The sequence below is a fragment of the Neovison vison genome, chromosome 7 (genome assembly GCF_020171115.1).
Source record: "Neovison vison isolate M4711 chromosome 7, ASM_NN_V1, whole genome shotgun sequence".
Taxonomy (NCBI): Eukaryota; Metazoa; Chordata; class Mammalia; order Carnivora; family Mustelidae; genus Neogale; species Neogale vison.
In genome coordinates, this window is record NC_058097.1 from 126447372 (window position 1) to 126461649 (window position 14278).

Below are 14278 nucleotides of genomic sequence, written 5' to 3' on the forward strand. Positions count from 1 at the left end.
CCTCTGCCCCTCCCACTTGTGCTCTTTCTCTCTCCCTTTCTTTAAATAAATAAATTAATGTTTTTTAAAAAAGTGTGCATGTTTAAATTTTTGATAGTATTATTGAATGCTCCAAAAAGTCGTTGCTAACTAATACTCTCATCAGAATGCCAGTATGTGTGAATCATTTTTAAAATGATCTATTATTAATTTTTTATGGTATTTTAATTTATGTTTTGCTAATCTGATCGTGAAAAATATCTAATTGTTGTTCTAATTTGTATTTTCTGATTTATTTATGAGTTTAACAAAATATTCAAAGATTAATTAATCATCTATTTTTCTATAAATTTCTTATGGTTCTTGCCTATTTAATTGGTATTTAAGCATTTTCTTACTGTATTTTAGGCTAGCTTTATTATTTTAAAGATTTTATTTATTTATTTGACAGAGAGAGAGATCACAAGTAGGCGGGGGAGGGGGGGAGCAGGTTATCTGCTGAGCAAAAAGCCCAATGTGAAGCATGATCCCAGGACCCTAGGGTCATGACCTGAGCTGAAGGCAGAGATGTAACCCACTGAGCCACCCAGGTGCCCCAAGTTTTATTATTAATAGCATTTTTTCTTTAAATGAATATTCCTGTCACTATTTTTTCATAATAAAGAAGTGTTTCATTTTTGTGTGGTCAAATCTTTCTTTCATGGTTTTGTATCTAAACTTTTTTTTTTAAAATTAAGATGATTTTCTTGCCAAGATCATAAGTATTTGTCTACATTTTCTTCTAAAATGTCCCTAGGGTTTTCTCCCTGACTTTTATTCATCAATTCTTGAATAAATTATTTTCCAGTATGATGTAAAGTAGTGGTTATCTTTCACCTTCCTTTTCTTTAGTCCATATAAATATTTTTCCTAATATTATTTAATAACTAGGCTATACTTTTCCCACATTTAAAATACCACTTTATTTGCAAACTTAATTTCACTTACATACATATGTATTAGTGTCTTCACTCTGTTCAACTAATATACTTTTTATTCCTGAACATTATTTTCAATGTTTTGACTTAATAGGACAGGAAGTCCACCCATTGTCTGCTGCCAATATTGAAATATTCCACTTATCAGATTATGGTTCAAACAGCACTTACCATGGCATGTTAATTGTAAAGCATTGCATAAAGTGTAAACATTGCTGCTAGTCCACAAGTCACTATATAAATAACAGATAGACATCATGTTCAGTGGTCAATTACAAATTCTGTCAGTGGTTACTGCACATTTAATTAACACATAGAGAGATGGCAAGGTGTGTAACTGTGCTGCCTCTTTATCTCCCAATAATAAAATCATATGACATTTTACAAAAATGGTCTATTAAAAGAGATAACTAATCAGCAAAGGTGAAGTGCAGCAAAGAAATTGAAAGTGATAATACTGGAAGCGAAACTGGCTGTGTTTAGATTTGAAAATGGTGAGTGCTCGCTTCGGCAGCACATATACTAAAATTGGAAAGATACAGAGAAGATTAGCATGGCCCCTGCGCAAGGATGACACGCAAATTCGTGAAGCGTTCCATAGATTTGAAAATGGTGAGAGGAGAGCAAAGATAGACTGAGACTTAGGTCTGCATGACGCTGAAAAATCTCGGATTAATACAAAATAGATAATTTATAATTACAGTATTTTCTTCATAAACATCTTCCCCCATCTGTAAACATTTAGTCAGAAAATATTTTGGAACAACTATTATATGTCAACCATCATTCAAAGTGTCAAAAATAAAGACATGATTAATAACAAGGTTCCTGATTCATGGAATGTATTATTTAGCAAACTTTGAAATATTTAGAGAAAAACCAAGACTATGTCCCCATTTTACACCATATGTCAAAGTAGAGTACAAATGGAATGTAGTGTTAAAAAATACAGCAAATGTACAGGAAAAAATATAAGTAACAATTTTTTTTTTCTTTAAAGATTTTATTTATTTATTTGACAGAGAGAGAGAGAGATCACAAGTAGGCAGAGAGGCAGGCAGAGAGAGAGGGAAGCAGGCTCCCTGCTGAGCAGAGAGCCCAATGCAGGGCTTGATCCCAGGACCCTGAGATCATGACCTGAGCCGGAGGCAGAGGCCCAAACCACTGAGCCACCCAGGCGCCCCTAAATAACAAATTCTAAGTTGGAAGTTTATAAATGCAAAGGGAGACACCATTATTGAAAAAAAAATTGTTAGATTTTTTAAAATAAAAATTGATGCAGCTTTTGTATTAACTAGTATTTTAAAAGAAAACAAATGAGTAAACAGAACAAAAGGAGAATCAGGCCTATAAACACAGAGAACTAACCGATGGTTGCCTGAAGGGAGGGGAGGGGGATGGCGAAAATGAATGATGGAGAGTGGAAAATATAGGCTTCCAGTCATGGAATGAGTAAGTTATGAGGAAAAAAAAAAGGTGCAGCATAGGGAAATATAGTCAATGGTATTGCAATAGGTTGCATGGTGACAGATGATAGCTATTTTTTATGGTGAACATAGCGTAATGACAGAGTTGTTGAATCACTGGGCTGTACACCTGCAACTAATGTAACATTGTGTATCAACTCTACTCAAATTAAAAAAAAAAACAAATAAAAGAAATAAAGAAGGAAAAAATAACATTTTAAAGATAATATACAAAAAATGTAAATAACTATAATAATAAATGTCTTCTCAAAGACCTCTTTACTTCAGATTCTATGATAAAAAAATCTATGAATAAGAATTCATGTTATATTAATTACAGACTTCTGGTAAAACTAAAAGTTGATGTGGGTGCAGGATTATTATTGTTGGTATTTATCTGCAATTAAATAGAAAAAGGAAGTATATTTACTTACAAGAGACTAGAATCAATTGATTGATAAAGCTCTGTTGTCTTTGTTTCCCAATACTATATTTTGACTTTTTAAAAATTGTTACTATTTCTCTTTTAACAAGGAATGTAATCCCAGGTTATATCTAGTAGATTGTAGATATTGCATTGAAACAAACTCATTTTGTTAATAAAATTATATTATACATTTTGGTCTCAGTTATTGTAACAATGATCATTAAATATTCCAGCTTACAATTCAAAATAATGAATTTTTCATTTCTCCTCTGCAATCCATTTTTTCTTTCTCATGGATAATAATTTTTGCACAGAAAGATGCACTGAACTGCTTGAAAGTATTCAAAATATATTACAATTAAAAATAGTATATTACTCATTTTGTTCACTCAGAATTCAGAAGGATTTTATTTTAAAGATTTTATTTATTTATTTGACAGACAGAGATCACAAGTTGTCAGAGAGGCAGAGAGAGACAGGGAAGCAGGCTCCCTGCTGAGCAGAGAGCCCAATGCAGGGCTTGATCCCAGGACCCTGGGACCATGACCTGAGCTGAAGACAGAGGCTTTAACCCACTGAGCCACCCAGGTGCCCCAAGAAGGACTTTTATTATTGAGACAAACTGAAGAGAAAAGAGAAATATTGATAGTAATTAAGCCACTTAATTTTCACAAAGATATCTGTAAGAGTGTAAGTTGGTCTAATAAAATAGTATTCTTTCTTTCTCTCTCAATCCACACACATACAGACATTTACAAACATGAACATGTAGATACATAACCTATCTTCCTAGGTACCAAAAAGGGAAACCTTAAACATACAATTCTTAAACCAGGGTTTGAGTTATTTCGGTAAAACATATCAGAGACATCATCTGGAATTGCCTTAATTGATAAAACTGACTGATTTGATAAAATTTGGAAAACAATGCCATTTGCTCCTCAAATATTTTTGCCTTTAATCTATGTTTATAAGGAAAAAGGTTCTAACATTTGTTACATAAGATTCATTTTTTCCCACTATTTATCTCTCAGGAAGTGTTATCTTGATTCATATTTTAAAAAGGCACTTCGAGTGTCTTAATTAAAGATCTTCAAAATAAAGTTTTTGATAGTCATCTTTCAATGTATATATGAGATAGATTGAATTTAATGTATCCTCTACATACCCAGGATTGATTTAGGGATATGGAGACCAAGAACAATTCCTACCCACAAGGAAATTGGTCTCTAACATTTTAAATGTAAGAAAAAGCACCTTCCTTATCTTTAACCAGGATTAAATATGTCTGTTGTTTTATTTTTGCAAAAACAAAAACATTCTTGTTAGATCTTTTTTTTTACATTTTAAATTAATCAACTGTGAGAATTTATTACTACCTCCTAACATTTCCCCTATGTAATGTGATTAGTTCTTCAAAATAAAGATGTGATGAGAAAATCTTTAAGAACGCAATTCATTATGATTTTCTTCAAACAGAGGTCTTCAAGGCAAAGGCAAAATGAATCACAATTAATATACATTAATTGATCAACATATTGATACCTCTTAAATTACTATTCTTTCTCTATTGGGGGAAAATACTGTTGTCAACATTTGTGGTATTTTTTTTTTTATTTTCTATGAGAATCTTTAAGGAAGATTAATATATCTTTTATAAAAAGTTTGAGCAGACAGCTGTGAGATTGACTCCTGGATAATTTAAATATATAAATTCAGCTAAGCTGTGAACAAAGCTTAATCGGTTACAAACAGATACATAAAAATACAAATTGTTTATTATTTAAAATAATACTTGTTGTTAGTCCTTGTTGCAATTCCCACAGACTAACCTCTAAAATATATTCAAATGTAATTGTAAGTCAACTATTTTATATTAAGGTTATACTGGAAAACAATGCCATTTGCTCCTCAAATATTTTTGCTCTAATTTAAATACTTTTTTAAGTATTTAAATTTAAATACTTTTGTTCTAATTTTAAAATTACACATTAATCATTATCATAATTTATTCTATCATGTCCTGATAACAATTTACCTTTCAGTACGCAAAATGCAACCGCCTTTTTTTAAAAAATTCTTTCTGGTAATCAAAAATTTACTCAATAAAAAAAAAAAAAAAAAGGCAAGTTTCAACTCTGTGGCCAGTTCCAGAAATGTGTGATCATTTAGGGATAGATTTAACTACAGATAATGACCTGTTTAGAGTTTGAAAATGATAAGAATACACTTGTATTGATCACTAAATTTAAGGGATCAAGAGGTCACAATTAACAATTCCCTTTGTTAGTGGTTGTTAAGATGTTGACATCAGTTATGCTGAATCTCTTTTTTAAAGCTAAAATAGTCTCCCAGAAGCATAATGCTGACAATTGTAATATGTGTCTTCATAATTATGATAGGCTTTATATATTTAGTAAATTAAAATAATTAATTCAATTAACAATCCCATCCTTCACAAAAGAAATGCTATCAGCTGTAAAGTGGTGTTTGCTGAGCAAACCCATCTTTCCCTTTTTTCAGAGTCACTTTTACCTTCCTGTTTTCACTCATCCTCCCCACTTGAGTGTCCTTGTAGGCAACTGCAGAGACACAGAACTTGTAACTAAGGGGGCGCCACGGTGTGAGCTTTAGATTGCAGAAGATTAAATTCAAGGCATCCACTGGCCTCACAAGTATTGTAGCAAGAATATCTATCCCACTTTCTCAAAAAGTTACACATTTACCACATACACAAAATCCTGAGAACAACTCAGATATTATTGAAAAATTAATTGGTCAGATTCTCTCTGCCATTATCCATTTTTAAGTAAATTGTGAACAGAGACTATAACTGTAACCTACTACTTCTAAAATGTTCCTCTGTAATTATTAATACTCTTTTCATTAAAATTGAGGACAGAAAGAGTTGACAGGAACAAAACTTAGAATATTAAAAACAATAGTATTCATTGTTTCTTCTAGATCTGCTAAAAATATGACATTGTTTTTGAAAGCTTATTTCTTTTATAAAAACAACTAAATCTAGCAGAAATCAAGTTATAAAAATAAAATAAATAGCTTTTGCAGCTGAACTCCTTTTCTGATTCTCATTTTCTGAGAACTTTCTTTTTCTTTAATAACATCACCAAATGGACTTCATTTTTATTGATCATTATAATTAATATGTTAGAATTATAAATATATCAGAAAAGGGTATTTCAGCTTACTCTGCTTTTAAAAATGACCTCCCTTTCAGTATTCAACAAGCCACTAGTTATATGTCATCTTAATCATCATGTTTACATCAGAGAAAAATACTTTATCTTAGTTGTATATGATTTTAGTTTTGTCCTGCTCTATTCCAAACTACAGAAAAGATGAGTTAATAATAAAATAGTCTAAGTCTCACAACCACAAAGTGAGCACAATGTTATTTTGTATGTAAAACATGTGCATTTATACAGTATTTCCCATTTATTTTATCCTCCAGTGGTACTTAAATTATTTAAAAAAAAAAAAGCACAAAGATACATATGAACATTTTGTTGAGAATAACTAGTAGTAAGAAACAATGAAGCACTTTTTTCCTCATGCTTTCCCCTGAAAATGTTCATTGTCAGTAAATGGGTTTGGTTTAATAGTGTTTGTATTTAGCATGTGACATTCTTAATTGTTATAAATAATCATGATGATTATAGCCTCTATTTTCTCCTTCTTAGCTAATTAGTATTTGACTAGGTATGTATATATACTTTGTTTATTTTATGGTAGACTGGATTTACAGATAAAACTTTTGAGGATATGCATAATTTTTGTATTCAGTACAATTTAAATGAAGTTACAAAGGCCAAATATTTATAAAACACAATTTATCTTCATTTATCTTCTTAGTGTTTTCAAGTGGATAATTAAATTATATCACTACATTTTCCCACTTTATATAATTTCAATATAACTCACATATCTTTCCTGAATCCTTTAGGATACTTCTGCAATTTCCCTTTCAAGTGGAAAATACTGGCTAAATATACTATAAATATTTCACATATTGTATATAAATCATCTTGATATTAATTGCTAGGGTTAATTAGCTTAAGTGATTAATTCAGGGTGTTGAGGTGTTAAGATTTTTATGTGCATATGTATCCATTAAGTTTATATATAAAATGAACCCTTTCTGTGGACCTAAACCCAGACACCATGAGCAGAGATGAGAATAAAAGATGAGATGGATGCTTAAATCTATCATCACTTCTAATAAAATGAATCAAAATACTTGCACTTGTTTCTGAGGGTTTTCACATATATTATTTCATTTGATCTTTACAATACTTTTTAAGCCAGGCAATGCATTCTTGTCCTTTTTCCAGGTTAAAGAGACTCAAAGAGAGTATATAAGCAAGTTGCTAAAGGTCACACAGCTAATTAGTTAAGCACAAGCACTTGTTCTATGATCTATTAAGTCCCAGTCTCATAGCTATCATCATCATCAACATTTGTGGGAGGTACAGTCATGATTGTTGTTTGAGCTGGGTGTCTTCTATTTTAAAAAAATGTTCAAGAGCAAAAAGAGCTCTAATTTGGGATACAGCAGACTAAAATAAAAGTTCAAAAACATATAAATAAATACACTTCAGAATAACAAGAAAATTGCCTAGTCAATATTGACATTTATTTTTAACTTTATTTTTTAAAGATATTTATTTATTTTTCAGAGAGACAGTGCATGAGAGTGAGCAACAGAACTGCGGGGGGGGGGGAGGCGGGGCAGAGGGAAAAAAGCAAGCCCCCTGCCCAAGAAGGAGCCCAAAGTGGGACCACTGCAGCACCCTGGGATCATGGCCTGAGGCAAAGGCAGACGTTTAACTGACAGAGCCACCCAGGCATCCCAATACTTTTAACCTGAATAAAGATAAGTTTAAGATTATGAGAATGAGACTTATTTTCGTACATATGGAATGGACAAATGCATAGAAATTTTAAACTATTTATTTCATGAAATGAATAATGAGAAAAGAATGCTTGTCAGTTAAATTAGGTATTCTAGCCTTAGACTTCACTGTGATTAGAACATTTTTTTATATTTTTAGAACATTTTTGTTAAGCAATATAATCCATGGATTATAGTTATCCATATCCAATATAATCCATGGATAAAGTTATCCATTATTATCAGTGACATGTCACAAAATTGATATTATAACTTGTAAAATTTCTGACATTTTTTATTGAGATATACTGTTACCAAAATTTCTTTCTATGAAGTAATAATAACTGAGACTCCCAATTTAAAATATTTCCTTTTTATTTATTTTCCACCTGATTTCATTAGTAGCAGAAGAAGGTAAAATTATACAGAATACCATTCTAATAACATAATCTTAGTTTCTAAGCCATGGTAAAATTATTGTTTATAATGATAATTTAAATTGTTCTTAACCAAGTTTTTGTAATTCTGTAGAATGTATAATAAAATAAAAGTAAACTTTTATCTAGAAATAAATTGTAGTCATTATAAGCATTTTGTGCTGTTTTGTTGAAATATTGCCTCATTTCCTAATTTCCTTTTTCTGTTTTGGTCTTTTAGATGGTCTAATACTTGAAAACACAAATTGTAGATTTCTCCTGCTTGCTGTGTATTGTTATGGAGAGAAGTATGTCATTGCAAGCAACAGCTACATTAGAAGCATGGTGCTAAAAGAGAGAACTATTTTGTGAAAGCTACATAGATATACACATGTATCAATTAAATGTGATTCTTCCTTATACCCCTACCTCCTCAATGTTTTTATTGCCTGTTACCAACAAAATTTAAAAAATTAGTGGCATAGAAATCAATTATCATTATTTAAAATAAAAATCTGCTCTTGAAAACATAAGGAAAAAATCACTATATTCCAACTCTGTTTAGCCAAATATAATAAGCATATAAAATATCTCATTTATCATTAAATTGTCTACTTGATCTCTGACCCTGTGAAATTCATGCTACCTTTCTTTAATCTCTAAATTAGTCTGAATTCTCAGCAAAGTGAATCAACTAAGATGATACAGTCATCATCATGTCTCCTTCTGAGTGAAATAATAAGTTTATGTTTCAAAAGTAAAGTATTAAATTACTTCTCATACTTATTTATACTCATTAACTTTCTCAGAATGCTTACATGTAGCAATATATAATAACTTTCAGTATCTTTGGGGATAACAAGTGTTCTATAAATTGCATTGTTTTATATAAACTATAATTCCAGTTTTGATGAAAAGAATTGGGTTAAATTTTCCATTAAAAAATTTGAATTACCAAAGAATTTCCAAATAATTTTCTATACCTTCCAAGATCCATTTCTTCCAAGATTGATACTTCCATAGATTTTTTGCTACCATGCAGAATTCATTTTGTATTAATTCATTTTCTTTTTCTTTCTCTCCTCGTTAGTTGGTCTTTTAGTTTGGCATTTAAAAAACTATCTATTCAGGAATTCACACTCTTCTCTAATTGCAGTCTCTTGAGATGTACTTATCTGTTTCCATGGTATTAAATATTGTCTAAATGCTGATGATCCTCAAATCTCTATCCCAAGACTTGACTTCATTTGAATTCTAGATACATATGTCTAACTGCTTAGACATCAATTCTATATCTAATAACACTCACAAAGTTGCTTCAAATAAAAAACCTAGAGATAATCCTTCATTTCCTTCTTTCCTTCATTCATCACATCTAATCACCAAATCCTTTTGATTACCAAATATTAACAAAACATGTATACCTTGGTTATCTCCACTACTGTCACAATCAAGTGAGAATTCAGTTTTGGGTCATGATGTAGCTTTCTATCTAATCTTCTTGCTTCCATGTTTCTCAAAATATGTTTATTTTCCACATAACCCAACAGAGTCCCACTTTATCCTTCTTTGCCTAGAATGGTGTGTGTGTGTGTGTGTGTGTGCATGTAGCTTGGATTAAAATATATTCCTCTAACCTCTTCTCATTCTCCCTAGTTATTTATTTTAAGATTCACAGATAAAATATAATTTTTCTTCCATATTTCTTTGGATTTAAAAACAAGGACTGACATTATATTCCCATAGCTGAATTTTCCTTCAGTTTAAACAATCTCACCTCATTCAGTTTTCCCAATGTGACTTAGATTTGAGATGCTGCATTGCTCAGATATCTCTCCTCTGGACAAATAGTTTCCCTTACAAAATGTGGTGCCCAGAACAACTTTCGCTTTAGAATAGTTAACATCTAAAGACATTTAGTGAAACAGTCACGCTGCTTATTTTTCTTAAATGATTATAAATTTCTAATTTTGCCTAGATTATGAGTGACAAAACAAGAATTTGTCCTAGATTCAGATACTGAATAATATTGGAAAAAAAGAAGGAATAAGTAAATATCCATTTTTTTTCTTAATTCCTAAAATTAAAATGCCAAGGCAACACTTGTGATTTATTTAGTTACAATTCTACGAGGATATTGACTTTTACTTGAAAAATTTAAACCTCTGGAAATGAGTGATAGTCGAGGTAAAAAGTGCTTTGTTATGACTACATAATATCATAAAACATGCTGGTTTAAAGAGAAGGAGCATAAGGAAATACCACATGGTCACTGGAATCAAGTATCTCTAAAGTATTATCTTACTAATTTCAAAACAAAACAAAGCCTTTGAAGGATATGAATCTGAAGAGTGTTTATTCCATGATATCCAGCAGATTTTTTAAATGGTTTTTGTACGATAGGATAACAGTACAGAAAATATAATATATGAGGGGAAAAATTTTTGTTGTGAATAGAAATGGCTGAAACGGCATTTGGGATAAATTTTCCTATTTCTCTAAGTCTCCAAAATGTATGTTTAAGGTCACAAAAAGGGTAATTATCGCTACCTCACAACACTTTAATAAAACTAACTATATAATGAGCCACAGTTTGCTTACACAAGTACTCCATGTATTTTAATGAACAGATGAATAAAAGGAAGAAAGGAAGAAAAAATAAAGGTAGGACAGAAGGAAGAGAAGGGGGAAGAAAAAATGGAGAGAGGATGGAAGGAAGGAAGAGAACAAGGAGGAAATGCTTATCTTTATGATCCTATTGTCATATAAAGTAAAACCTCTCTTGGAGTGTCTGGGTGGCTCAAGTAAGCATCTGACTTAGACTCAGGTCATGATCCCAGGGTCCTGGGACAAGCCCTGATCAGTGTGGAGTCTGCTGGACCCTCTCCCTCTGCTCCTCCTCCCTATCCCTCTCTCAAGTAAATAAATAAAATTTAAAAAAAAAAAGAAAAGAAGAGGAAAAAACACAGCCTCTCTTGTGTGGTCATGATTTCTATCTCTATTAAATTGTTTTGCCATTTTATTTTAGTGTGTCATGCACTTACGTGTTATTTTTAACAACTAGAGTTTTAAGCTACAGAAGATAGGCAAACGGGTATCTTGAAATTCTATATAGAATGCTTTAAGTCCAAAATAGCTCCTTCTATTTTTGTCTGCTTTAAAAAATTTGTGTCTTTGAAGTTATCTAATAAGATGGGTAATGGACATTGGGGATAGTATGTGTTGTGGTGAGTGTTGTGTATTGTGTAAGACTGATGAGTCACAGAGCTGTACTCCTGAAACAAATAATATAGTGTATGTTCATAATAAAAAGTAAAGAAAGAAAAACTAATTAATTAATTTTTAAAAAGAGGAAAAAAGATTCGATCACACAAAAATAATATTTTTGGCATAAAACTGTGCAGGTCTAAGTTTTTCATATCAAATGATCTATTTTTACTGACTTAATGTAGATCATTGTAATTTCAAAATTATGACATTTTATTTAATTAATAAAATTATTAATTTAATTTTATTTATTTAAATAAATAAATTTTATTTATTTAATTTCTGTTCAAATTTAAAGCAGTTTTTAAAATATTAAAATAGAAAAATTAAAACAATGAAAATAAAGAGACTGAACATGGAGATCATGAGAGCTAATAAGAAATCAGAAAACTTATTTTTTTAAGATTTTATTTATTTATTTGGCAGGGAGAGACACAGTGAGAGAAGAAATGCAGACGGGGAGTGGGAGAGGGAGACACACGCTTTCCCCTGAGCAGGGAGCCCAACTCAGGGCTGGAACCCAAGACCCTGGGATCCTGGCCTGAGCAGAAGGCAGCCGCTTAACGACTGAGCAGCCAGGTGCCCCTAGAACACTTATTTTTGAAATGAGATTTTTGGCTTTCAAAACAAACAAAATATAAATATCACCAATTTCATTCTTATAGCTAATGAAAAAAATGTATGGTTAAAGTACCAATTTTCAAGGTATAAATGATGGAATTTTTAAATTCAGTTTCTAACTGTACTGGACTTTGTTCATAAAATTTAAAAAATTTACTCATTCCCATTTTACAAAACGATCTAGGCTTGCACATCAAAACTGCCAAATATAAATTATTGTTTTACTTAGAACATCAATTTTTTCAAGTTGCTCATCTCTTAAAAAGGGAACATTCAGTAAAATAAATTGCAAGTTATAAAACATTAAACTACAGACTTTAATAGAGAAAAAATAGTATGTAATTGGAAAAGTCTCAATGTAATTCCATTAGTAGTTTTTATTCAGAGCATTCCACATTCCAAACAACTTTTCAATACTAAATGAACTGAATACAATGCTTGTTATTTTTCCTCATTTCATAACTATCATTTTATTTACATCAGGTTGTTGCTACTTTATCTGCAAAAACCACATCTCCTCTTTATCAAAGTAGCTGTAATTTTATTTGCTACCTTCTTTGCTACCACATCTATTCTTGCTCAGAACAAAGAAATAGAATCATCTAAAAGTTACGTATTTGACTGAAGGCTAGCTTTGTATATATTTTGTCAGGACCATTTTTTTTTTTTTTAAATTTCAGTGTCTTCAAGCTAATCATATGTATATCTATTCAGCAAAGGATGTTTATTTTATATCTTAGTGATGAGTCTCTAATGTTATTTGTGAGCTTTGGTAATTAATTATCTTAATCAAAATTAAGACATAGTAAAAGAGAAGTAGTTCCTTTTAGTAAATTTGAAAATTTTATCACACAGAATTTTTACTTCAAGTGGATAATCAATTAATTATAGATAAAAATTCAATAATTGAAACATCTGTTGCTTTAAATATTGAAAACATACAATAATGTATCTCAACATGGCTTTGAAGAATAAGATTACATTGGTTTAATAACTATAAATGATTAAAGGAAATTTCAACAATGCACGGAGCTTTATATATATAGTTAAAAAATATATTTATTCCCATTTAACATAACTGCCCAGTGCTTGTATACCAAAGTTGCCAAATAGGATGTTTTAGACTTTTAAAGCTTAACATTTCTTTCATTTTCCTGATGGGGTCAGAAAGATTTGTACCTGGAATAGAGTATACAATGCGGAAAAAAAAAATAGCTAAAGCTCTTAAAGGAGAAAAAATGTTAATAATAAATAGGAACATCTAAACATCTAACACCTATCATGTTGAAATGTGGTATATGTACATGTATGGATTAAAACATTGTTAGGAGATATAGTGAGATAATAAAAGAAAAAATGCACTTATATGACATACAATATAAAATTAAACTATCTTACATAAATAAGTTACATTTCAAAAGAAGACTGTTTAAAACTTTTTTTTAGAAGTGTGAAATAATTTTAACTCTAATGGATTTATAAAAATGTTTTGTTTTGTTTTAATTAAGACAAGACCCAAATGCTAGTTTTATATTACGGATAGAAAACTTATACAAGTAAACCAAACTCATTTCTTTCAAGGCCAAGATAATGCTCATAACCTGAGAGTTTCAGAGTTACAGAATCCCCATGTCTGGCAGGTTTATGTATAATCATGGATTTTCTACCAAAAAAAAAAAAAAAAAAAGAAAAAGAAAAAAGAAAGAAGAAGAAGAAGGAAAGAGAGAGAGAGTGAGAGAACATCGATAAAATTGGTGTTCTAGACCTGGCAGGCCCTGGAGTGCTTTGAGCTTCCAAATGTCAGGTGAAAGTGTCTGAAAATAAAACTATTTCTGGAAATGATGGATGAAAACTAAAGGGTAATAGAATGCATTATCTTATAACCAAAACTACTTATAGCTTTAGATAATTTTAAAAAATAAATTAGGTGAAAAAAAACTAACTTAATGAAATACAACCTTTTACAAGATTTCTGTTGACTTTTCGTAGATTTGTTCTTTTACTCTGTCTTAATTAAAAAATATTCCGTATTTTCCTACTTTAGTGATAATGGAAACTATGCTGTACAATGAAGAAATAGTAATGTGAGAGAGTATTAGAGAGAAAAATTATTAAGTATGTAGTCCGATGCAAACCTGATAGTCTAGACCAATTCTAGGACTTTGTATTTCCAGAGATATATATTGCTTCTGCTTCAGAAGACACTTTGTTTA

General features: G+C 30.6%; 1 protein-coding gene and 1 non-coding gene across 3 annotated transcripts in view; one reads left to right on the top strand and one right to left on the bottom strand.

The window, feature by feature from the left end:
* Positions 1–14278, bottom strand: part of CNTN5 (contactin 5) — a 1378465-nt gene that overhangs the window by 1257886 nt on the left and 106301 nt on the right. The gene's annotated exons all lie outside the window — the stretch shown is intronic.
* On the top strand, positions 1455–1561 carry LOC122914762. Its single transcript, XR_006385843.1, has one exon. It is a non-coding gene; the product is annotated as a U6 spliceosomal RNA (small nuclear RNA).